Genomic DNA, 26,431 nt, shown 5'->3' with positions numbered 1-26,431 from the left:
TTGACAATGTTGTGTATAACCTTAGCTACACAAATTTTGACAATGGTGAAAGTTGGGTACTTACACTCTACATGTTGAGCATATTTATCAAGCCTTAAAATCCTTTATCCACAAAAAACATTTTGAGATTTGTTAAAAGTAATTTGACCAGGGCCTGTAGTTTGGGTTGGGGGTACAGAATAGGTTATGATTCTCTTTCTCCTTTTACCACTGCATTCCTTCACCATTCTTCATTTTTCTTTTCTTTCATTTTTTTTTTGCCTTTAAGGTATTAGAATATTGAAGAAATTTAGTTTAATAAAAAAATAAGAGTTATATTACCATCGTACCCTGTAGTAGGCAGAATAATAACTCCCAAAGATGTCTGTACTCTAATCCCCAGAACCTGTGAATATGTTACTTTACGTGGCAAAAGGGACTTTTTGGATGTTATTAAGAGTACAGACTTTGAGATAGGAAGATTATCCTGGCTATTTGGGTGGGCCCAGTGTAATCTTAGAGAACCTTTTTCCAGTGGGAGAGATAGATAAGACAGAAAAAGAAGAAAGTTGAAGTGTGAGAGAACTCAGTCTGCTGTTGCTGGCTTTGAAGATGGAGGAAGAGGTGCCAAGGAATGGGGGTGGCTTCTGGAAGCTGGAAAAGGCAGGGAAACACATTCTTCCCTATAGCCTGGAGATGGAACACAGCCCTGCTGACACTTTTATTTTAACTTAGTGTAGTCTGTATTGGACTTCTCACCTACAGAACTATAAAATAATAAATTTATGTTGTTTTAGCTGTTAAGTTTGTGATAATTTGTTATGGCAACAATTGAAAATGAATACATCAAGTCTGATAAGAAGAAAAGAAATAGATACAAAATTATTTTACCTCGCCCTACCCTTTATAGTGATCTTTTACAATGGCCCTACGAGATATGTACTAATATCCTCAATTTAAAGATGAAGAAACATAATTTGTCTAGCCTTTATTTATTCACTCATGTATTCATCCACTTTATAAAAAGTATTAAAAATCTATAATATGTGAAATGCTGTATTAAGTGATGAGATATAATGGTTTAAAAAAAGGTGACACCAACATAAACTTTTTCCCAATCTTCTTAACATTTTGCCAGAAAAGAAAGGCGTTGAACACATAATTAAAAGTGTGACAGGAGGGCACCTCAGTGGCTCAGTCAGTTAAGCATCTGACTTTGGCTTATGATCTCATGGTTTGTGAGTTCAAGCCCCACATTGGGCTCTGAGCTGACCGCACAGAGCCTGCCTCAGATCCTCTGTCTCCCTCTCTCTGCCCATTACCCACTCTCTCTCTTTCAAAAATAAATAAACACTCCAAAAAAAAGTGTGATGGATGACAGAAAGGAAAAGTCAGAATGCTGTTGGCCTGTAAAACAGAGATCAGCATGTGGCCCAGGAGTTAAGGGAAGAATTCTCTGAAGATACAATGTCCTAGATGAGATCTAGAATGAAGTAAGGAAAGTGAGAAGTGAGGAAAGTTGGATGGGGGAAAAACTTTCTTGAGCAAATACTATACCAAGGAGGCAGGTCTAAAGACAAAGCCAAGAGTATTTCACCAACTGACACCAGTTCAGAATGACTGAGAAGGGAAGAAGTGTCTGGGTGAGGTTGAAGAGGTGGGCACAGAGAGGTCCCTGGGTGTCATCTTAAGAACAATGAAAAATGATTGAAGGATTTTTAAACTAGCATGTGGCTTGAAAATGTTCACATTTTAAAGTATTCCCCTGGTTTCAAGAGTTTAAATGGATTGGAGAGGAGACAGTATGGCATTTTCCAGGACAATTAATAGGCCATAGTACACCAGAGAAGAACGACAGAAATGAAGATTGAGAATGTGATACAGTCAAGAAATATTTAGGCTTGGCATGGACTTGTTTTGGCATGGGGCATTTGGAGTCAAACAGTAGTTTTAAAATTCTGGCACCAGGGAACATGGAGCAATTCATTGTGAAGGGCAATGTTCCAGGAGATGTTTGTTTGAGAAAAACTATTATGAGTTCTGCTAGATATATTGAGTTTGAGATGTCTTTGAGACATCCAATTAAGGAAAGTGAATTTCCATTAGATACATGGATTTGGAATTCAGAAGACAGGCTTGGGCTTGAGAAATATATCTGGGAGTCACTGACAAATAAAGCAAGAGTATACCAAGGGGGAAAGGAAAAGTACCTGTGACATAACCTTAAGGAATAGTTTTCCAATGATAATGGAATAGAGGGTGAGAAACTGACAGTTTGAGAGCCACTGACAGTCAAGATTTGCAGTCAAGTCTGCATGACTCTGAAGTCCAGAATCTGAGTTATCTTGCTCCATTCAGGAACAATTTTGGAAGGCTTTAAGAGATTCTACCTTCTTCTAACTGGATTGAACATGATGGACATTTACAAGACATTAAAATACCTTCTTCAAAATTAGTTACCCTCTTTTTTTTTATTTTGGGTCTATTTATGATGGAAAAAAATCAGTACGATCATTCTTTTGGAAGGCATTTGTCATGTGTTATAAATCTGTATGATTGGCTTTAGATAGGGAATTAATTAAATTAATTTTCAAAGCATGGATCATACATTTGATATTCTTCCAATTCATTATAGTCTGCATATGGAATATAAATTATGATGATGCAGTAATATGTATTCTTTACCAGAACTAGACAAGTCTGCCTAGATTTTCTCTGTTTATTGGAAAATATTTTAATTTGGTGAAACATAAAAATATTTGGGAAGTTGCATTTCTGGGAACATTCACAGACAATCTTCTCCTGTTCATCTCCATTCTGCCTCATTGTGCTCTTCAAGCAGCAAAAGTGAACATGATAAAATAATTTCTTGGTTTTGCAAAATAGCCTTAGGCCAAGCAATATCGTAAAGGAAAAGAGCAAAACTCAGAAAACACTAACAAGTTTGGAGAAATTAACCAACAGTCTGTAAACTGCATGAAAGCGTTACCAGAATCAACTGAAGCTAATGCACGTCATTTCTGCTAATAATGCCCATGGACTGTGTGGGCAAAAATTTAATGTGAGAACATACAGATTTAACTTTATGATAGCAGTGATAAGCTTTTTATTCCATTCTTAGAGGTGTGATACAGACTGCACTATTTTCTATATATTACTATTTCTAAATGCACATTTACATTGGCACATACTTAGGAGAATATTGGTTAGTTGCATATTCTGCAAGGTTTTTTTTTTTTAATTTAACCTTTTTGGTTTAATAACTGTGTGTTAGCCACTGGCTGGTGGTTTAGCCTCTTCAGTAATGTTGGAAGAAATTCTTTGCAGAAAGCAGTTTCGTTTTGTGTATGCCCCAAAGAACAGGTACAAATGTCAAATATGTCATATAAGACAAGTATGGGTTGTCCCTTGGGATACCTTACACTTTAAATCATGTTCAAATACACTTACTTCCACATTATTTCATTTCTTTAAAGAAAATAGCCTTTATTTTTTAGAGTGGTTTTAGGTTCACAACAAAACTGAGTGGAAAGTACAGAGATTTTACATATACTCCTTGCCCTCCATGCCTAATTTTGACATATTAACTTTATTCTGGTTGTAGCTAATGCAATGGATGGAGAAAGAGGATTCTAGAAATGTGGCAGCTAACTGCACTCTACTTTCCTCCCCATTCTCAATGTCAGAGTAAATTCATTATCTTTTTTGAGCCTGTCATTCAGACTGGCTGAGGGAGTTGGAGAAAAAGCCATTGCAAAGTTCTTACCCTGTGAATTGCTAAGAATCATTAGGGAACAATACATGTCTCATTCTGGAAGTGGAGTTTAAATCCTACAGAAAAACTTTACCTAGAAAAACAGAAATTACTAAGATTAACATAAGGAGGGACAAACTTACATGGATTAATTACTGTAAAAATGAAGTGAAGATGTTAAAAAGGCATCAGGATGGATTCATAGCTAAATTTTACTAGCTCTCAAAAGGTAGGCATTAAAATATTACTTAAACTCTTGTCAGATTATGGAAAAATTATAAAACTTATGAAAGGACATAAAAATATGAGCAGTGAAATACCAAGTTTTTTGGGAAGGAAATTGTAATTAGAATCACAATGGGGCTTTGTTTTGTCAAGTAGACATTTCTCAAGGAAGATCAGCTGTCTAAGAACAGCCAAGTGAATATAAAAAAGATTACCAAGGTGAAATTTGCTTTGGCCAACAGTCAATGTTAAAAAATAAATCATATAGTTGTGGTATGTGGATAAAAAGAGGTCAGTGTAGCAGAATCAAGATTCTACAAATTGTTTACAGAATATGAAAATTTAAGTGTGAAATAGTCAGTATCAACTCTGTGGGGGATAATGTGGTTTATTTAATAAATATATCTGGGTATTATTTCAGGGTAAAACTAAGTTGAAGCCCTAGTTTACATCATAGGCAAAATAAATTTCCAATATATTGAGGAATAGCAGTTTTAAAAGTAAACCTTGGAGGTTACATGCAAAAACTAAGAATGGGAAAGACTTCTTAAACAAAAAGAGAAGTGCATAAGCTATTAAAAAAATAGACACCTTTTGCTACAAAATTTATAGTAAGAATGGTAGGTTAAAGGCTAAAATTCAATAAAAAATTGTTAAATTGACAAGAAGAAGACAAGATGTAAAACTTAAACTGGAAAAAAATATGAAAACTCAGTTTACATTAGAGAAAATCCACAGGTCAGTTAATATAAAAAATATGGTGTAAGTCATTATTAGTCAGGGGAATGTACATGAAAGTAGCCATAAAATACCATTTCATACATATCAGACTGGCAAAAATATTTATTGTAGGTGAGAATATTGAGAAAAATATATTTTTTTCAAGTTTTTTTTTATTTATATTGAGAGAGAGAGAACATGCTCCCCAGCGCGGGGTGGGGAGGGGGGAGAGAGATAGAGAGACAGAAGGAGATACAGAGAGAAAGGGAGAGAGAGGGAGAATCCCAGGCAGGCTCCACACTGTCAGCATGGAGCCTGATGTGGGGCTAGATCTCATAAACTGTGAGATCATGATTTGAGTGGAAGTCAGACACTTAACCAACTGAGCCACCCAGTGCCCCCCAAAAAATAGATTTTCAAACTATTGTTTGTAGAAATACTCATAGTGTACATTGTTTTATATATATATATACACACATATATATATATACTTTTTGTGTTTGTGGGAGGAATCTAGCACTATTTCAATTCAAAAGACACATATCATTAGATCTGGTAATGCCACTTATGTAAATCTATCTCATAGCAGTTGAGGCACCAATTCATTAGGTGAGATGTTCAGGGATGTTGATTATATCATTGTAAAAAGAACACCATACAGGAATAATTGGATCAAATATGACCCAGCAACAACAAGGAATATAAAGCAGTCATTAAAAAGAGTGAATTAGCATCATTTCCTTGAAGATTCCCCTGAAGAAGTGTTAAGCAATAAAAGATGCAAATAAATGTATATGCTATTGTATTTTTTAAGAGTACATAAAACCCCTTGTAAATGGAGTAATTACATAAGTAGACTTTGACTGGTTACTATCTGGGAGTGGGAATGAAATACTTGGAGGCTCACAGAGTTGAGTGAATGTTAAAAAAGATAGTAATAATAAAGCCACATTTTAATTTCAGTAAAATCATACCTGTGTAAATGATACACATATAAAGAAATTTAAATGGGGTACCTTGGTGGCTCAGTTGGTTAAGTGTCCGACTCTGGGTCAGGTCATGATCTCACAGATCATGAGTTCAAGCCCAGCGTCAGGCTCTATGCTGACAGCTCAGAGCTTGGAGCCCGCTGTGTCTCCCTCTCTCGCTGCCCCTCCCCCACTCACGCTCTGTCCTTCTCTCCCTCTCAAAAATAAATAAACATTTAAGAAATTTTTTTAAAAATAAGAAAGAAATTCAAATAAAAATATGGAATTGGATCTATCTGCTTGTTAGATGATCATGATATTCTGTTAAGTGAAAAATGAGAATGGCAAAATAATAGGCATAATAGATTTTTGTTTTGGTAAGCAAGACATCCAAAACAAGTGTTTAAAAAGGTATATTTAGGGGCCAGGGTGGCTTAGTCAGTAAAGTGTCTGACCCTTGATCTCAGCTTAGGTCTTGATCTCAGGGTTGTGAGTTCAAGCCCCCTACTGGGCTCTGTGCTGGGCATGAAGCCTACTTAAAAAAAATTAAAATAAAATTAATAAATAAAAAAAAATGTATGTTTGTATCAGCTATGAGAAAAAGGTGGAAAGATGCATCTCAGGCTTGTTAATATTCTTACTTTGGTGAGATAAGAGCAGAGGTGGGATATTGGGAGGTAGGTAGAAATGGTTAACTGCATTTTAACATTATTATTCTGTTTCACTTCTTTCAAAATAATCAAATAAAGGCAAATTTTAGAAAAGTAGTATGTACATATTATAGAAAACTATAGAAATTTAGGTAAATAGAAAACAATGATAAGAAAACAAAAATCACTTCATTCCAGAACACAGAAATACCTAACATCATTGTTTGTTAATTTTTTCTGTTTTTTTTTCTGTTCCTGTATAATAATGAAGTTTGTAAACAAAATTAAAACGTGCCATTTTGCATTTTCAGGGTGTATATATTTTTCTTTATGCTTTTTGCTTAATAAAATACTGTGAGAGTTTTTGTATCATTAATCTTTGAAAATATTTCTCATATTGACATTTGATGAATGTATCATAGTCTATTGATTTGCTAAATCATTTTCTCATTTTAAAGATTTAGATTGTTTTGGTAATTCTAAGTATCTCCTTGTACCTAATACTTGCTTAAAAAAAATTCTTTAGATATTATTCGAAATTCTAAGTTTCTATGAAGCTTAATAACTTAAAACACTAAACTAAAAAAATTTTATTACTTGAAGATTTCCCAAGAACTTCTGCTCATGCCTCATTCCTGGTCACTTCCCCCCCCGCCCCAAGTTAGCTTGGACTAACTTTGAAAGTTAGTATTCAATCATGAAAATAAAGTTGGATTTGTAATTAAAAAAAAAAAAGGAATGCTGACTATGTTGCTATCTAGCTGGGTGATTTGGGTAAGTCATCTGACCTTTTATGAGCCTGTTTTTCTCATTTATTAAATTATAAAGTTGGCATTCTCTCTCACTTATCCTGCTGTATCTTCAATATCACCTTTATGTAACTCACTGTATATTTATGTGATTATATTTGCTGTCTCCTTCCCCACTGGATTGTCATCCCCACAAGAGTGATGACTTTGAGTTAGTGTTTATCCCTAGCAGCTAGAAGAGTGCAGGTGCATGGTGAGTATTCCGTTAAAAAATGTCAAAAGATATGGTTGTCTGTTGTGTGCTAAGTGCTAGGGATTTAATGAATAAAACCCATGCTCATAAGGAATTTATAATCCACTGGATGAACTTCTGAGTGAAAATGCCAAAATAATCTTTTCAGAGAAGAGAATATATTCCATCTCTAAATAAGAAATTAGAACTTAAAAATGGGAAATAACATATAAAATGTCCAAATCATCTGATAAATATATTCACAATTCAGGTAATGAGAAATCGAGCAATGGAAATAGATTTTCTTTTCTTTTCCTTTTTCTTGTGTTAGTAGAACTTTGTTTGAGAAAGAAAGTCAGGTAGTGAAAGAGTGGCAATAAGCTTATGCAATATCGATGGCAAGAAATATATTACGTTTGGTCACACGTCCTTCAAAGAATACAATGTCAACATCAAACAGAACTGTAAAGTACAGTCAGAAGAACACAGTTCACATTTAATATTTTAGAATGAGAAAAACAAAATATTAAGGAAATAACATCATAAACAGAATCCACCTAGATATATCAATGTTACCTCAAGAAGTTAAAATAAGTTTAGTTTATATTATTGATGTCATTAACATAAACAAAAAGGCTTTGCAAATTATCTTCACTTTTGCTGTTATTAATATTTTTATTTCCGAGATTGTTCCTGAATGAACATAAATTATAACTACTTATAGGAAACTACTGGCATCATTCCAGACACACAGGTGAAAATACGTCAGGGGCTTCAATTATACAGGTTCACCTGAATAATGGAGTCTGCCAGCCATGCTTCTGACCTAAATGGTCATAAAAACTTGTCTGAACTTGGAAACCTTGATCATAACACTCAGCTTTACTAAGACCCAACCACAGCACCTATACAGCATGTCCTTTGAATCCTATAGTTGAATGTGTGCCTGTTGTTGTATGGTTCTTAGAGGAATATTTCAGCTTTCAAAAATTACTTGATTATGGTCTGTGGTGGAGAAATGTATTTCCTCCTGAGGCAGATATCCTGATACACTACAGACTAAGTGCCACAAGTTTGTTTGCTAAGAACTAAGTCTTACAAAGTTTTCTAATTGTAGAGATTGCCAGCTTCTTGTTATTTTTCCAGAAAGAATTGGGGTACTGTCTAGTACAAAAATTTTAGAGCCATCACATATGCAGTAATATTTCATTACAATTTCTCTAATTTAAATTACATGGCAGTTGCCATTATTTTAGAGTTTGTTTTCCAGAAACTACTGATACAAAATCCTAGATATTTGAAATTCTGTTATAGCTCAAATGATGTTTTATTATTCCTTTCAATGTATTGGGCCTCTTTATAAAAGTTATTGTTTTGGATTGTTGAATTGTTAATATTAAAATATTCTTCAACTTCCAGAAGTTAATGGTAGTGGAGAGATACTTTCACAATGTAATCAACTTTTAATTTTATGAGGAGAAAAAAAAATGACCAGGAGCGAGGTATGAGCAGCAGTTCTTGGGAAATCTTCAAAACATGACAGTTATTTCATTTTAGTTTCTTAGGTTATTGAGTTTCATAGAAGTGTAGAATTCCAAATAATACAGAGAGAATGCATTTTCTTCAAACTAGTGGTTCCTCCTGTACTCCCATATATTTGCTATAATAATTAATGGGATAATGGATTTATAATTTAATCTATGCCCTTTCAAAAATGCAATTGTAAGTAAAGGAGAGTTTTCATTGCCAGGTATAGTCAAAAGGATTGACTAATGATGGAAATTTCAGGGACTAAGGCAAACTTAGAGAAGTATTTGTTTTTAGGAAGGAAGCTTTTAGACCCATTCAGATTATGGCACACAGTAAGACATACACCGTAAGCATAGGTTAGATCCTTTCCAGAATTTCCCATTTAAGAGACTCTTGGACTTTAAGAAGGTGGAGTTATCCCAATTCTGTTTCCTTTTCTTATATATTATTTCCATATTGTGTGTGTGTAGTTCAATTGGTTTTCATTTCAGTCTATTATTAAGTGATATTACAATAATTTAAATCTAAAATGCTTCAACTACAAAGCACTAAAGGCAATCACAGAAATAAAAGGAACAACTGATTGACACACAGGTATTTGGACAGATCTCAAGACATTATGTTGACGGAATAAAGCCAGTCTTAAAACTTCACATACTACATGAGTCAATTTATATAACCTTTCCAAAGTGGAAAAGGATGGAAAAAATACTGGTGGGCACCTGGGGTTTGGGGTTGTGAGAGAGTGGGGTAGCATGCAGATGAAGTTTGGTGGTGATGGAAGAATTCTGTATCCTGTTGGTGGTGGTGGTTACACAAATCAATACATTTGATAAAATGGCACAGAAATAGGTAAGTGCGTTTTACCAAAACTAATTTCCTGACTTTGATATTTCATTTCAGTCATGTAAAATGTAACTATTAGCTTAACAGGGTGAAGGGTACCTGGGACCCCTTTGTACTATTTGGCAACTTCTTGTCAATCTATTGGTTATTTCAGAATAAATTTTTAAAAGACCCTAATTACTAGCAATTAATCAACATCTTTTAATCACTTGAAACTTGTACCTATGGATTTCATTTTTAAGATAGGTTTTATAATATTTTGCCATATATTACATATCAAATAAACCCAAATTTGAAATCTTAAAGTCTATCTTTCATAAAATAAAAAAAATGTCTTGTGTTCAATTACCTCCCCTGCATATTATATTTTAGTAACAAATTAAAACTTTCAAAATGTAAAGGCTAGAATCAGAACTCAAGAAAACTGATTCTAATGAATGTACCAGCCAAAATCATGTAGGAAGTTTCAGAGTGAGAACAGAGAAAAGGTCTACAGTAGTATTATGGATTTTTACTGGGTTCTTAGGCATGGACTTCTAAAAATTCCTTTGTATCTTATTCAATAAAAAGGGACATAGCAATTTATCTTCTGTATTAAATTCCCTCCATAGATTGAGAATTTAAAATGATGAATGTGACATTACATTTTCTACAGCGTAATATAATAGAAACAGCTTGGGTTTTTGACCAACAGAACTGTCTTCAACTTCTGGCTGTGAGATTTGCTAGCTTGGTGATTTCATTGGTTATAATAAAGGGAGAGGGAAAAGTTACTTTGAAGTAGATTGAGTGCTAAATAGAAAAAAGAAGAATGGAGTCAGAGGGACAGTTAAATAAAGGTGAAAAGGATTCAAGAATAAGTTAAGTATTCAGTCTAAAAAGCCAAATACCTAATGAGTTCAAAAGTGTGAAGATCACAGCATCTGCTGGAATTGGCAGATGCTTGGCCATGGCAATTGTGACAAAAGCAGTTTGAGCTTAATGGTAGTAACGTTGAGGAGTAAATAAAAGATGAAAAAGTGGAAAATATCACATGAAATCAGTTTCAAGGTTATAGATAACCAAGGAAAGCAGAGCGGCAATAGAAAAAAAAAACATACCGTGGATACAGAGTGAGGGAAATCCTATGCACAGAAGAGAAAGGATCATGAGAGAGATTGAAGATAGAGAAATATGGGGTGTCAAGTTGGTAGATCAAGGTCTCTGAAGTGGCAGGAAGGAATGGAATATGGAGGAAAGGGAAGATACTTATCCTGGCTCTTAATGGGGCCCTGTTCCAATGAGAGGTGACGGAAAATTGTAGGTTTGATGTTTTGATTAGTAGGAGTGGCTTTCTCCATCCCCCACTAACTCACCCTTAACATCTCTTCTCTCTGAGTCAGTTCTTATTAGGAATTATTGTATTATTAAGATTCTTTTTGAGTGGACCTTTTTGGATGCTTAAATCTGTTTTCTTCCCAGAGATCTCAAGATATATACCTTTGCTTTCTGAAAGAAATTGTTCAACAATCACAGTTATTATTTCCAGATAGTATTCTCACAGATAAAATAAATTCTAGAGAAATGTCAAGTAAATAGAAATATAACACATTGATTTTTGATACAAGATAAAATAAAAAGATTCTTCAGTTATAACATGGTAACAACAACATTTTATCTGTCTTAACTCAAGGGAGGGGCTAAACACATTCAATGTAACTTAATCCAGGGTAATAGGTTAAGTTCCATTTATTTAAAAAAATATGTCATACTTACAAAAGAGAGGCAAAAATTTAGAAAACTGTCAGCCAATATATAATATGCTTTCAAAATAATCTAATAATAAGTTCTCAGAAAGCATTTATAGTCTTTAAGATTCACTTCTTTTTTCAACATTTATAAGATATACTTATTATTTTTCTGACCAAAGTGCAATGATTTTTAAATCTCCTTAAATAACTGAAAAAAAGTATTCAAGAACATAAAACACAAAGGGGAAATTTAACCATTAGATTTCTTTACTTCATACCAACCCTACATTGAGTCTAGAAAATAAAAAAAAAGAAAAAACTTTGAATGAAGAGTTACTAAAATGCTACCCAAATCATTTTACTATAAACCTAGTACATGCATTTCAAGGTTCTACTGCTAGGGATTTTGTTAAGATCAGTTTAATCATTAATAGCACTATATAATAGACCACAGGGACATATGTCATTAGATGTGATCCCTGCTTCTTACCTTCAGATTTATGTCAGAATAAAGCTGACCATCCTCCCAGGCTCTCTGAACCCCCAGTGACCCCATCCCAATCCCTGGAAGCAAAGAAGATGCCCTGTCACACAACTTTGTATAAGTTGTAATAAAACCAGCCTAAGTTTTCTCACCTTTCTATAGAAAATGGTTATAAATACTGAAACACTTCTAAAAATTCATTTTATAAGCTTGTTTACCAAACACATGTTGCAAGAACTGACTACAAAGTGTTCCTTTGGAGTTTGGTCCAAAAATTCACTTAACAGGTTGGAAATGTAAAAACGGCAAGAAAATGAGGAGGTGGGGAATCCCTAGTCCTAACATGTTGTAATTACTAAAGGGATGTACACACACACTAAAAAGTTTTGCTCACAGAAGGCACAAACTGTAAAAGGGATAGGCTTTTTGAATAAAAACAAAGAACTAGCTGATATCTTTCTTCGTTTTGTGAGCACCATAACTAAGCTGAATATTAGATCCTAATTCACTGTCTATTCTTATGACCAAAAAAAAATTGAAGATAAAAAATTTAATTTGTCTTATTACATACTTCAGCCATTAACTGAGATGTAATTATGAAAGGTTAAAATTGCCTTAAAAACGGGTGGTAACAGCAGTTATCAAGGCAATATTTAAGCATGATTTCAAGAATGCTTTCAGGTTTAGAGTTAGCTTCTTTGTCAAAAATCTTCACAACGTCTTCAAAGCTTTATCAACAGATTTAGAAGCATCTATTTCCTTGACTCTCCCCATTTCATTCTGTTGTTATCACTCCTACTTTACTCTTTCCCCTTTCAAGACATTATTGAATACAGGTCTCATTATTATAGTCAGAAATCAGAACGAAAAATACATTTGCCTTCCCATCCATGGTCTTGTTCCAACCTGAAGGTTGTTTTGATTTCTTGGAAAGCCATCAATCAAGAGTTTATTCTTCAGAGCACTGGCAGCCATTGTCTGATCCACTTCCCTCTTTTACAAACTGATGGCTATTTCACCTGGCACAATCTTTTCATCTTAAAAATTATTTTTAAGTTTATTTATTTATTTTGAGAGAGAGAGAAAGAGAGAGAGAGAAAGCACAAGCAGGGGAAAGGCAGAGAGAGGGAGAGACAGAATTCCAAGTAGGCTCCATGACATCAGCACAGAGCCTGATGCGGGGCTTGAACTCATGAACTGTGAGATCATGACCTGAGCTGGGATCAAGAGTCAGATGCCCAACCGACTGTGCCACCCAGATGCCCCAATATTTCCATCAGTAAAGTGCCTTTCAATGAGTACACCATACGGTGAATCTGGGTTCTTCCTTTCATCATGAAGAAATTCTCCTGCAGAAAGGTGTGGGTAGCCATATTTTAGATCATTGGTTTACTATGAGGAGACTGTGACTCAGGAACAGTCAGCTGGATACATAGCACAAGGCTACAGAGCTTCCATGCCCTCTCCTGTCAAGTGTCTCCCCCTGGATCTATTTCTAGAGATTATGGAGAATACTTCTTGTTTTTCCCTATGAAGAATTCATTATCTTCATTCCCAGGAAGAACAACTGATTTCCCTTGGGGAACCATTCCTCTTTACTCCTTTCCCCTGTGATTCAGGAGAGGTTGGCCACGTACTCTTAGCTTTTACACTGTGAACATGCCTCAGGTTGGCTAATCAAAATATTGCAATGATGCTCAATATCAGGAGTTTTGCTGGACCTATTGGAAAAAAGGTTTTCTGTTCTGTTGGTATTGCTAGGTTAGTAAAATATAAAGCTTGGAGTTGTTGTGCATATTTCTATAAAGATAATGAAGGCTTGATAATGAAGCTATCAGAGGAAGGCAGAGCTGAGAATATGGAGAAACACTAAACCCTTGTGACATTGTGTGTGACTTTAAACTCATGACCTATTCAGTTATGTGAGTCAAATTCTTTTTATTAACAAATACTTTATTAACAGGGGATAGTTTGATTGGATTCCTGATATTGCAACTAAAAAAAAAGGCCAAAATAAAAAACATAAGAAATATCAAGTGTTGGTGAGGATGTGGAGAAAAAGGAACCCTCATGCACTATTGGTAGGAATGCAAACTGGTGCAGCCACTGTGGAAAACAGCAAGGAGGTTCCTCAAAAAATTGAAAATAGAACTGCCATCTGATTCAGTAATTCCCTTACTATTTACCCAAAGAAAACAAAAACACTAATTCAAAAAGATACATGCACCCCATGTTTATTACAGCAATATTTACAATAGCAAAGGTATGGAAGCAAGCCAGGTGTCCATCATTAGATGAATAAATAAAGAAATGTATGTATATATACATACACACATATACATACCTACAGAAATATTACTCAGGCATAAAAAAGAATAAAATCTTATCATTTGAGACAACATGCATGGACCTAGAGGGCATAATGCTGTGAAATAAGTTGGTCAGAGAAAGACAAATACAATATTATTTCACTCATATGTGAAATTTAAGGGAAAAAAAACAAGGGGAAAAAAGAGACAAACAAAAAAATGACTCTTAAATACAGAGGAAAAACTGGTAGTTGCCAGAGGGAAGGTAGGTGGGGGATGGGTGAAGCAGATAAAGGGGTTTAAGAATATACATCTCTTGGTGAGAAATATATAGAATTGCTGAATCACTATATTGTACACTGAAAGTAATATAGCACTGTATGTTAATTATACTTGAAATAAAAAAAGAATGAGATAGCATAAAAATAGCATAAAAATGTGCTATTTAATACATTGATTTTAATTGTATGAAATGCTTTCCCTATAATCTACAAAGTATCATTTTGTTGTAATGATACTGTATTAATAATTCAAAGTTAAAAGTCATCATCATTAATTTATAATTATAGAGCTAAAGATAGGAATGAGGAAATACTGGAGTCACAAAAGGATCGCAAATGACTTGCGTACAGTGCTGTCAGCTTCTCAGAGATGGGGGCATTGCAAATATAGCTTGGAATTATAATTCGATGGACTATATTAACATATCGATAAATATCAGTCCTTAATAAGTTGCAAACAGGTTAAATTTAAAGTATTAAGGAATTCTGTAGCTTCACCTTAATTCAGCATTTACTGAATATTTCTATTATCCAACGCAAATGACTCGTCCTTATGAACAAAACAAACCCCTTGTGGATACCAAAATGTTTCCAAATAGTTATATGGCTCAATATGGAAAACAAAATCTTCAGAGAATTATTATTTACTAGGACACAATGTTGTGTAACTCAGCACAAAAAATAAAAACTAAAAGAGGAAATGGTCTTCCCCGTATTAAAAACAATCACATCAATGGGAGAGACAATCTTTTTACTAACAGTACTTTTATGAGGACATTGAGTTAATTCAGAATCTTAGTTTTCTGTGGTAATAATGGAATTACTGCATTCTTCCTAAAGTTATGAGTTGGTTGCACAGAACCACAAAGACTTCCAAAAGAAGCTAAGCGCTAGTATGGAACCCATCTGACCAAAGGGGCAGTATATCGACCCACAGACAATAAAATAGGTGTTGACCTGCTTTGCTGATAGTAAAGGGAAATCAATGATACTCACTTTTCTGCTGGCTAGAATCCTGGAGAATAATCAGAACAAGCAGTAAAGGTGTTGGTTTGAGTTTAGTGCTTGTGCCCATAAAATTATCAATCTAGGATCCTTCGCACTGGCATGCTACAACTAACGCAAAGGTCTGAAAGTGCCCTGAGGAATGTTTCTCATTTGCATTAGAAGGTTCCTTCCCAGAGAATACAGACTAGGTAACAAGTGCTCTGGGAAAGACTAATTCATGGGGAATCAAATGCGTCCCACTAATGGTTCAATTTACTTCTAATTTGGATCTCTCTTTAGGAGAATGTATGATCTAGTCATAGATGAAGTTCATGGTGGGAAGGAATTTGGTTTCAACTTAAGAACTGGGAAACGATAGTCTTTTTGAATCAGTTCTGAAAGGAAGAACAGAAAATTGAAAAATAGCCAAAACATTGATAATAGCTTTATATGTGTGGTCTATTGACTTCTAAACTATTTGAAATAGATATCAAGTACTGCATAACTGTATAAATTTGGCAGAGATAGATTCTTTAACTAGGGAAAGCACTGTATCTGCTTATGTGGTAGAGTACCAATGTATTTGTGTGTGTGTGTGTGTGTGTGTGTGTGCTCATGCACGCATATGTGTATACATACACATAAGTATTATGCTTACCTTATGTGTGTATGTATGTATATGTATACATCTGTTTACACACACTCACACACAACATCTTACAGTTCTAATTTAGGAATTCAATCATGTATCACATGGAGTTTACTGATTAGAGGACTCCTACTTTGGGTTTTACATCCAAATACACCATCTCTGTCCCAGAAATAAAATCACTGAATTAGGAACATGATTAGCTAATTTGTAAGAGTTAGGATATTCGTCCTACTAAGTAGTTACTTGCCATATATAAAACAAAATATCTTCCTGAGTTTAGCAGCCAATCTATATATTTTTCAAAAATGGAACAAAATAACTTTCCTTTCATCAGAATTTAGCATGTGAACTCTGATTCCTAAGCTACTTACTTAAAATGTAAGTAGGGGTGCCTGGGTGGCTCAGTTGGTTGAGCATGTGACTTTGGCTCAGGTCATGATCTCACCACTTGTGAGTTTGAGCCCCGCGACAACAGCTCAGAGCCTGGAACCTGCTTCAGATTCTGTGTCTCCCTCTTTCTCTGCCCCTCCCCCATTTGCACTCTGTCTCTCTCTAAATAAACAAAAATTAAGAAAAAAATTTTTAAATGTAAGTAGGTTTTTTTTCCCCCGAGTAAAAAGATAAGAATCTGTGTATAAGCGCAAGCTGTATAACAATATACAGAGGATTTATTTTTAATGCTTTATAGAGTGCAGGGGTTATCTGCATTGTTTGTTGAAATACTATCTTCTTGATCCCAGCTCAGAGGTTCTGATCCAGTAGGTCAGGAAGTAGGCCAAGAAATATACTTTTATTTCAACAGGTAGATTAGGGTGTTTTGATGTAGTAGGCTCAGGGAAAACAGTTAAGGCTTTTTTTTTAATTTTTTCCTTGTTCCAGTTTGGGAACATTCTAGACACTTAAGAGAGGCAGAGCCCTGTTCACTCTATATGCTTTGATCTAAATATAACTCTCAAAGAAGCAGAGTTTATCAGTGGAAACAATGGCAATTTCCAAACAGTTTACAGCCAGGATAAAGAACACTGCAGACAAAGATAAACTGTTATCTTTGCAACTAAAAAAGTCTAAAGACACAAAAATCTCTCATACATGGCCTTTCCTTAACAGCTAAAGAAAAGGTGTTGTTGATTCAGACTCTCACATCCTAAAGAAGAATGTTCAGGTAAGAGAATGGTGATTTCAAGACACTTAAACCCTGTCACACAAGTCTGAAGTTTGCCAGTTTGAAGACAAAAACAAAACAGCAAAGAAAATAAAACTTTGCAAATATTTTCTGTATTCATCCAACATCCAAAGGCTTTTTATTCCTGGGACTCTTGATAAAATTTTCAAAGATCTCAAATATAACTTTCAAATATCAGTATTTTGCTATAATATCAATTCTTGATAATGTCAAATGTGCAACCCTGGGGTGATCTGAAAAAGGTTTGCCTTGATTCCTCAAAAGACACAAAAGTTTTTGCCTTGAAGGGGCACCTGAGTGGCTCAGTCAGTTAAGTGGCTGACTTGATTTTGGCTCAGGTCATGATCTCAGATATCGAGTGGCCCCCCCCCCCCCCCACACACACACTCTCTCTCTCTCTCTCTCTCTCTCTCTCAAAATAAATAAATAAACATTAAAAGAAAAAGAAGACAGGCTTATGACATTACAGTCTGTAATCCTTACTGACTGTGTGAATGTGGGCAAGTCACTTAGTCTCGCTAATTCTCAGTTTCCTCACAGGGATGACAGTAGTACCAATCACTGTTAATAATAACAACAGTACAAGGAGATGATTTTAGTACATTGCTCATGTGGTTATGAAGAATACAATAATCCCTACATAGTGTAAGTATAATTTTCAAAAAGTTAACAACATGACTCATTTACAAATATATGCTAAATATTTGTCAAAGATTTTATTCAGTGTGCTAATTAATAGATAAGCCAATCAGATGGCAAGGCTGACCCATAGCATTTTGAGGATCTGGGTATTTATAGTCATTTTGAAACATTATTAGTACAAGATCTAGGTAATATTTAATACTGATTAATGTTCTATGGAGTAATAATCTATGACAGTTGGGTTTATTTTGTTCCTGGACAGAAATTATTTCTGTGTTAGAAAAATATCTGCAAAGTAACATGTAACTAAGTCTGGACTTTTCCTCAGCAACAGTGAATTTAACAAAGCATATTCTCTACATTATTAAATAATTTGGAGTGTGCCTGTTAGATATTAAAGTCATTCTCTCTTGTCTTGTTTATATAATTTTTCTTAATATCCTTTAAGGGACAAGGACCCTATAAAACTTAGCTACTAATATTTTTATCACTATTATACTTTATAGGTCAAAATGTTTGTGCACCACAACTAGGTTATCACTTTTCTGTATCATGCTTATCCATCATAACAGAAAATTCCTCTCATATATATAAGAACATCTAAAGAGTTATTCCTGAGGTCACACAATGTGCAAACAACTTGCAGGAAACAGCATGATAACTATGGATTTACTGTATATACTGTCCAATGGATTGATTGTTTCTTCATTCAATTATTGATTGAATGTCAGACACAGAGAATGCTGTACTGAATAGGACACAGTCTTTCTTTTATGAAACTGTATCTCAAATGTATACATAATATTTATTTAAAATCCATTTCTACTTCAAATGTGCCATAAACATTGATTAGAAAAACAACCAGGGAAAAGCATTTTTGTGAAGTGACACCAGTTTTTACCCAAAAACTTTTTTACACAACCTAAATTGTCTGGAGCAAGTCCATCAGTCTCCTAATTCAAGACATAGGTGGCAATATAACACCGGTGCTCACCTTTCCAGCTCTCTACTGCATGGTCATTTGTTAAAAAATACAAAATATTTTTTTTGTATTTAAAAAAATAAAGCAACCAAAATTTAGTGAGGTATCACTTTACTGTGTTTTCATTAAATAGATCCTCTCAAATCTATTGTGCTTCTCTTAGTTTCAAGGTATTTGGTTTCTCGATAAAGAAAAATTTTCCATACCCAAGACAAATCATGAGAAATTAATATATTTATGATGACAAACCAGAGCATAATAAAATGAGCTAATGAATAATAAAATTGTACCATTATAACACATATCATTTATGTTATGACCAAGAAGAGTCCTGCTGTTCTGAAAATATATCTATGTGCATATGTTGATGTACTCTTTGCTATTCTTCATACACTTCAGTGAGTCCATACACATGGGCATATTTTAGTATTTAAACACACACACACACACACACACACACACACACACACAGAAGAATTAACACATAATAAATAGATTTTACTCTATGCCATGGTTATGAGGAAAGCTATTTTATCTTTTCTCCAAAAATAATATATGCAAGGACATACAGTTTTGCACATCACTTCAAGGGGATTACAATCCCTCTAGAATTATATTATAGGGTAACAAATACACTACAAAAATTATATCTACATTTAATATTTAAATGCTCAGGTAGAATTTTTTTATATGCTCTGCCAAGTTATTTTCAAAATAAAAAATTCATTTTTATATTTATAATATGACTCCATTTATTTTGCAAATAAGACTAAAAGTTAAGTTTTGCTTAAATTAGAGGAATACCATCATATATATTAGACTAACGATGACTTGGGGGTTAAACAATTTTTTTAATGCTTATTTAGTTTGAGAGAGAGAGAGATAGAGAGCAAGCAGGGGAGGGGCAGATCAAGAGGGAGAGAGAGAATCCCAAGCAAGTTCTGTGCTGCTAGTGCAGAGCCCCATACAGCCTCTATTTCATGATCCAGAGGATCGTATCCTGAGCAGAAATCATGAGTTGGATACTTAAGCGACTGAGCCACCCAGGTGCCTGCCTATTTGTTTAGGCATATCCAACAAATTACTTAGGCTTCGTTTGATCATTTCAGTGCTGGCTTTCAGATTCTGCATGTTACATACAAATAAAGAATGTTACTTATCCTCAAATGATTGTAAATAAAAAATGAATACCCCTTTAGAAATTAGTGGATAATTCTCACGAAGTCACACAACCAAACTATTGGAGTTTGGAGACAAAACCGAAGTCGTGAAATAGGCAGAAGGAAGTGCTGGTGAGCCTGTGGAGGAAGTTGTCAGTGGTTGCTGCTGGGTTTGCTGGACTGTACTGGCTGGCTGGGTGGTCAGTCTTTTCAAAGGAACGGGAGAACCAAACATAGCCTCAGGACAGTTCTTATTGTTTTTTTGTTTGTTTGTTTGTTTGTTTGTTTGCATGCTGGCTTGGCACCACAAATAAAAACTATTACTTATCTACCTTTGAAATGGGACCACATCTACAAATGATTTTCTGTTGATAAAAAGCACTTGAAAAAAAAACACGTTTTCTTTTTCTCTGTTTTGTTGTTTAGGAAGGAATGGACTCGAGACAATATGAAATAGTTATTTTACTCTTTGATCCAGAAAGTTGGATCAAAGATATTAATGATAAGAGATGATCCTTTCCAGAAAATTCACGCACTCAAAATGTTTTGCATTTAGTTCTTAGAATGTCCATTGTTATAATAAAACCAAAATGAAGATTTATTTTATTTTAAATTTTCAAGGGCTAGATATGAATTTTGTCATTGATTCAAGTCCTTTTGTTTCTGATTTCAATATTTTCTGGCTACTCTGTATTGAGTGCCTAATTTACTATTGATCAACCCCTCCTCTGTGGGTAAGGTGTCAAATAAAGAGGCAGAATCCACACAAATTAATTCTCAACTCCGAGCAATGTTAAGTGTTAAGAAACTCACTGGGGACAAAGGTTTAATGTGCTCTTTGAAATAAAATTTTGGATTATCTATAGGTTTCAATTTTCCATTCCCCATTGTTACAGACATTGTATTTAAACTGAATTTGTTAGAAAATTCCTTTTAAAGTAATGAAAAGGGGCTAAAGATATTCTATCTTTCCCCAGGCATGAGACTATTATTTTTTAATGCTTAACTAATCAAACTTGAATGACACTCTCCACTCATGTTCTGTCAAGAAGTACAAGTTCCCCACTGTCAGCTATTTTACAGAGTAGGTACTTGAAAATTCTCATACACAAGACCGAAGACTGTAGAGATATAGATCACCTTCCAAATTTCTCAAGAGATGGGACAAAATTTATGAAAAGATCTTAAACTAATGTAAATAATATATCACATATACAGAAAGAGACAGTACATATATGGAAAGAGACAGTACAATTACCCTCCCCCTCCCCGGATAAAATTAGAGAAATCTTCAAGCCTTCTAGATCTGGTCTAGATCTACCATAGCGTAGGCTTACTGGCTATATGTTCAAATGCTCTGCTCTCTCTGACCTTCCCCTTAGTGGTGAAGACTCCATGCAGAGAACCATAGAATTTCATTAAGTTATCCCAGGAGAGAAGGATACAGATTCTGGATGAGTGCGATTTCTTATGGCCTGGCTGTCTTGAGGTTAAATGTGTATAATAGCTGGATGCTGGTTATTCCCATATCGCCTCATCCTTTTTCAAGTAAGGAGTTGCTCTCAGGGCTATCACGGTAAATATACTTTGGTGCACCATTTTGTAATATAAAATAAATTTGGGAAGAAAAAGGAGAGTGCTTATTTTGAAGGCTGATGAAATTATGCTCCATTGTTTTCCAATTTCTCTATCTAATAAATTGACTAAAATAGAATTAATTTTTCTAAAGATTTGATATTTTGTTTGAAAAAGGCTTTGAAATATTTCAACTTAAAGTCTCAATTGCAGAATGTTATTTTCATACAAATGAGAAAAGCACACATACTAAAGTATTTATCTAGATTTTTAAATCTTGATGTTCAGGAGTACATGAAAATAGATTTACATAAAAATCATATTTGTTTATGACATAGAGTACAAAATGGTAGTACAGTTTGACAAATAAAATCTTGGAAAGAAATTTTTAAATAGGTAAGGGCAATAGGAAAAATGATAATAACACCTTCCATTAGCCAGTGATTATTTATGGACTTTTAAGCATATTGTAGGTGCTGTGGTACTACCTCTCTTCAAACAGTTTATTTGATAGTGGGGAAGACAAATTGTACATAAACAGCACGAATATGATAAGATGAATACTTACAGAGACATACGAAAGTTCAAGGGGAATACTAAGCGGAGAAAAATTGACTGAGATGAGGCCATGGCTGACAAAGTTTTCTAAAGGACTTTAGCAGAAACTATCAGGCATTAGCCAAACATATAAGCAGCAAGTGAGGACGGGCATTCTAATCGGAGAGACTGGTCATGTGGGCACAAAGGAATGAAAAAAGATGAACTTTATGAGAAAGCCAAACAGTGAAAAACAGTGAGCGTCAGAAAACTGAGTTTGGAAAAATGTGCAAGAGTAGGATAGAGAAGGCTAAAAAATCTGTACTTTTGTTTCTCATCTAAAAAGAGTCATGATGTATATATCAAAACAACAAGGCAGCATGAAGGAAAATAGTTTCCAGCTATTCTTGAATGAGGATTTTCAGAAGCATAGAATGAAACAGGTTCCCCGAGACAGAATAGGGTCTCATTAGGTCCCATTATCTTTGTTGAGAAAAAAAGGAAATCCTTGCTACTCAAAAGAGATCAGTACAAGAGGCCTAGGAAACAATGCAGGGTTTCTGCAAGTGTGTTGTGGGTAACATATGATGGTGCCCAGAGTGGCAGGAAAAGGCAGTAAGAGAACTAGCATCCGGTGAGCATCCAACACACGTCAGGAAATATCTTTAAGTAACACGATCTTATGTAGTTTTCACAACAACCCTATGAAGTGTGCACTACTATCTCAAAGTCACATATGGTTAAATTAAGTTCCAGAGAAGTGAACTTGCCCAAGATGATACCACTGGTAGAGGCAGAGACAGGATCTGAAGCCCTACCTGTCTGATACCACCTCTTAACACTCTTTTTGTAGAATCTCCTACCTCAAAGTAGAATCTCTGCAACCCACCATTGCCAAATCTTACTGCCTTGCAGGGAGAAGGCTTTGGGACATGACCCTGAGCTAACTCTGGTTTTATGGGGAAGGTGTGGTACAGTCAGAAATCAGGTCAATACATCTCTGTGAAGCTAGGATGGGTCAATCTTTCAAAGAGGTCACAGTTCAAGACAAAAAGGAGTAGATGCCAGAGATATTTTGTAAGCAGAACTGAGAGGATTTGGTAACCCAGCTGATATATGAAATGAAGGAAAGCTGGGCATTAAGAAATGAATCTTCTGGCTTGAGAGAGTAGATAAAAGAAGGTAACTTCAACCAACATATAGAATATGGGAGGAGGTATAAACTCCATGATTAGAAGTTTAAATTTGACCTGAAAAAAAAGAGACATACTTCAGTAATTATTCAAATAAATTCAAGAGAGAAAAACCAGAGATTTTACAACAGCACATTTCATACATCTCCTGGTAGTTAATTTATTGCAAGCCCGAGCAAATGAACACTATAGTGGACTATAAAATTCATTATCAGTCAGGTCCAGAGAACTCTGAGGGTTATTATCTGGGATCATTTAAAGATATCAAATGCAATTTTAGGATCTGAAGCAGACATTACTTTTCAGGTAAGAGATATGTAAATGACACTGCAAAGTTAATCGATTAAGGGTATTGTCTGAAAAGTTGTTAGGGCAAATAAGACATTTGAAGAGTAGAAAAACAGATTTACCACCATGGCACATTTTTATGTGCTTTAGCTATTGCACAATTTGAAAGGATTTGGCACAATATTACTTCTTATGATCGCCATCATCAAGTCTGAACATCATGTTTGACTATGGGAGGAAAGATGAAATGAATTCCTAAGTATAAACATTCAGGATGTAGGGAAGGAAGTTTGAGAGATGAAGAGTTCAAACAAAAACAAAAATGACTTTCCCTTTATTAGTTTTTAGAGCTTCCATTCTTAAAGAATTAACTTGAGTTGAAAATAGGTAGAATTATTTCTTTGAATCAATACGATATTTTTGGCTCTCTGTATTCAAAAGGAATGCCAAGAATGTATTTCGTTAACAAAGAATGCATTTATGGAAGAACATCTAGCACACTGATGATCATGTGTAGCTATTAGTCTGATTCCCATGGATTCCCAGCCTGTTTCTACTGATGGATTCATACTATGGTTATGAATTCATTCATTCACAAGTATTGTGATAGGCAGCATTGTAGGTATGGATCTGTGAATAAAACTGGACAAGTCCTTTCCTAACAGGGGAGACAGACAATAAATAAACACATACGTAGAAATGTAATTTCCAAGACAGCTTTGAGCTATGAAGAGTAACAAGTAAAAAGGCCTGTTTTACATAGATGAGTGAGCTTAAAATAATGGCCAGGGATCTGATCATATAGCATTTTACAGGACATGATAAAGTATATATATTACAGTAGAATCAATAGGACTTTTGCTGATGGACTAGATGAGGATGAGAAGGAAAAGGAGGGGTCAAGAATGACATCCATATTTTTGACTTAAGCAACCAAGGGTTTAGTAGCACTATAAGAAAAATAGGGAAAATTTGGGGAGAAACAAATTAGGTAGACTGAGAGGTTGATCTGGTCATCTGGAGATGTAGGTTGGACACACAAAGATGGTGTAGAGTCATGTGATAGCTAAGTCTAGAGGTCATGGGAAATTCAGGACTGGGACTATAATCGGAAAACACTGAAAAATTTTTCAGCCATGGGAACAGTTGAGACAATATGAATGTGGATAAAGAAGGGAAGAGGGCTGAGATTCCTAGAGCATTCCACCATCTGGAAAATAGACTGCATGGCAAGAGGCTTTTGCAGCAGAACACCTCTGCTCTCTCTGTTACTTCTCTGAAACTCAAACTGGCACTCCACTACAGCTTATAAATTGTTGATACTCTCTATCATAACTGTGAATCAATGCACTGGGAAAATAAAAGCCTTTTAAAAAGAATAGTAAGGAGAATGGGGACCACCAGGATTTCTAAGTCTAATATATAGAATTACAAATTAGTACAAACTTAAAAGTATTTATGGGGAGTCTGGATGACTCAGTTGTTTAAGCATCTGACTTTGGCTCAGGTCATGATCTCGTTGTTCGTGAGTTCGAGCCCCGTATCCAGCTCTGCGGTGACACCTCAGAGCCTGGAGCCTGCTTCAGATTCTGTGTCTCCCTCTCTGCCCCTCCCCCACTCAGGCTCTGTCTGTCTCTCTCTCTCTCATTAAAAAAATTTTAAACTTAACAGAAACCCATGGGGGAGGGGAAGGAAAAAAAAAAAGAGGTTAGAGTGGGAGAGAGCCAAAGCATAAGAGACTCTTAAAAATTGAGAACATACTGAGGGCTGATGGGGGGTGGGAGGGAGGGGAGGGTGGGTGATGGGTATTGAGGAGGGCACCTTTTGGGATGAGCACTGGTGTTGTATGAAAACCAATTTGACAATAAATTTCATATATTGAAAAAAAAATAAAAAAAATTTAAACTTAGAAGTATTTTTCACAGATGGTAACATTTTGGGTATCCATTTCACACACACACACGAAATAGTTCATTTATTAAACAACTACTTCTAGCTTTGGAACTGTAGCTGACATGATACAGTATGCCAGACTGTCTCCTAATAACTATTAAAATTCATATACATGGCAACAGAGTTATCTTATGATTACATTACTATCCTAAATAATAATATGCATTTCTATAAAACTTGATGTTTTATGAAACATTTTTTTGATGAACTCAGACAACTGTATGAGGTTTGGAAAGTAAATATTATTATCATTGTTTTGCTAATAAGCACACTGTGATTCAGAGAGGTTGACTGATTTGAAGAATGTCATCCAGGTAGGAGTATATAACCTGAACAAGGAAGTTATGGCTCTTAATCCTTTGCTCTTCCCAGGATCCCACCATTTATTATGTAGTTTGATTTCTTATTTACACTTAGAATCAGAGGCATGTATAAGGATTGTGCAGATTGTGTCCTGCATGGGTAATCTATGAATGGCCCCTTCACACTGGGCAGTAAGCAGCCTGAACAAGATAAGCAATGACTGTGATTAAAATGATACTTTACTTTGACTATTATGTCAAATAGCCTCAGAAACATGGAGAGATAAGAGCTAAAAATGATTTGTCATTCTATTAGAGATAATTATAATCCCTCCAAATAATAAAAATGAAAAATTGAATTTTCCAAGTCTTGATGATTATTAAAATTCTTTGCTAAATCTGAAATTTTGCAGGTTTTCTTTCAGTATAGTATTTAATGTCCATTTTTCATTTTCTAGAAGCATTTCTCTTAATTCACTTTTTCTTTGATTCATGTTCACTTATTCAAGTGTTTTGTTAG

General features: G+C 34.8%; 1 long non-coding RNA gene across 1 annotated transcript in view; it reads right to left on the bottom strand.

Annotated features, from left to right (window-relative positions):
• Nucleotides 1-26,431, bottom strand: part of LOC121036107 (uncharacterized) — a 91,307-nt gene that overhangs the window by 36,373 nt on the left and 28,503 nt on the right. The window lies entirely within an intron of this gene.

This window comes from Herpailurus yagouaroundi, unplaced genomic scaffold, assembly GCF_014898765.1.
Source record: "Herpailurus yagouaroundi ecotype Mexico unplaced genomic scaffold, PumYag 162, whole genome shotgun sequence".
Taxonomy (NCBI): Eukaryota; Metazoa; Chordata; class Mammalia; order Carnivora; family Felidae; genus Herpailurus; species Herpailurus yagouaroundi.
The sequence above is the reverse complement of the archived record's forward strand: the minus strand, read 5'-3'. Positions and strand labels throughout refer to the sequence as shown.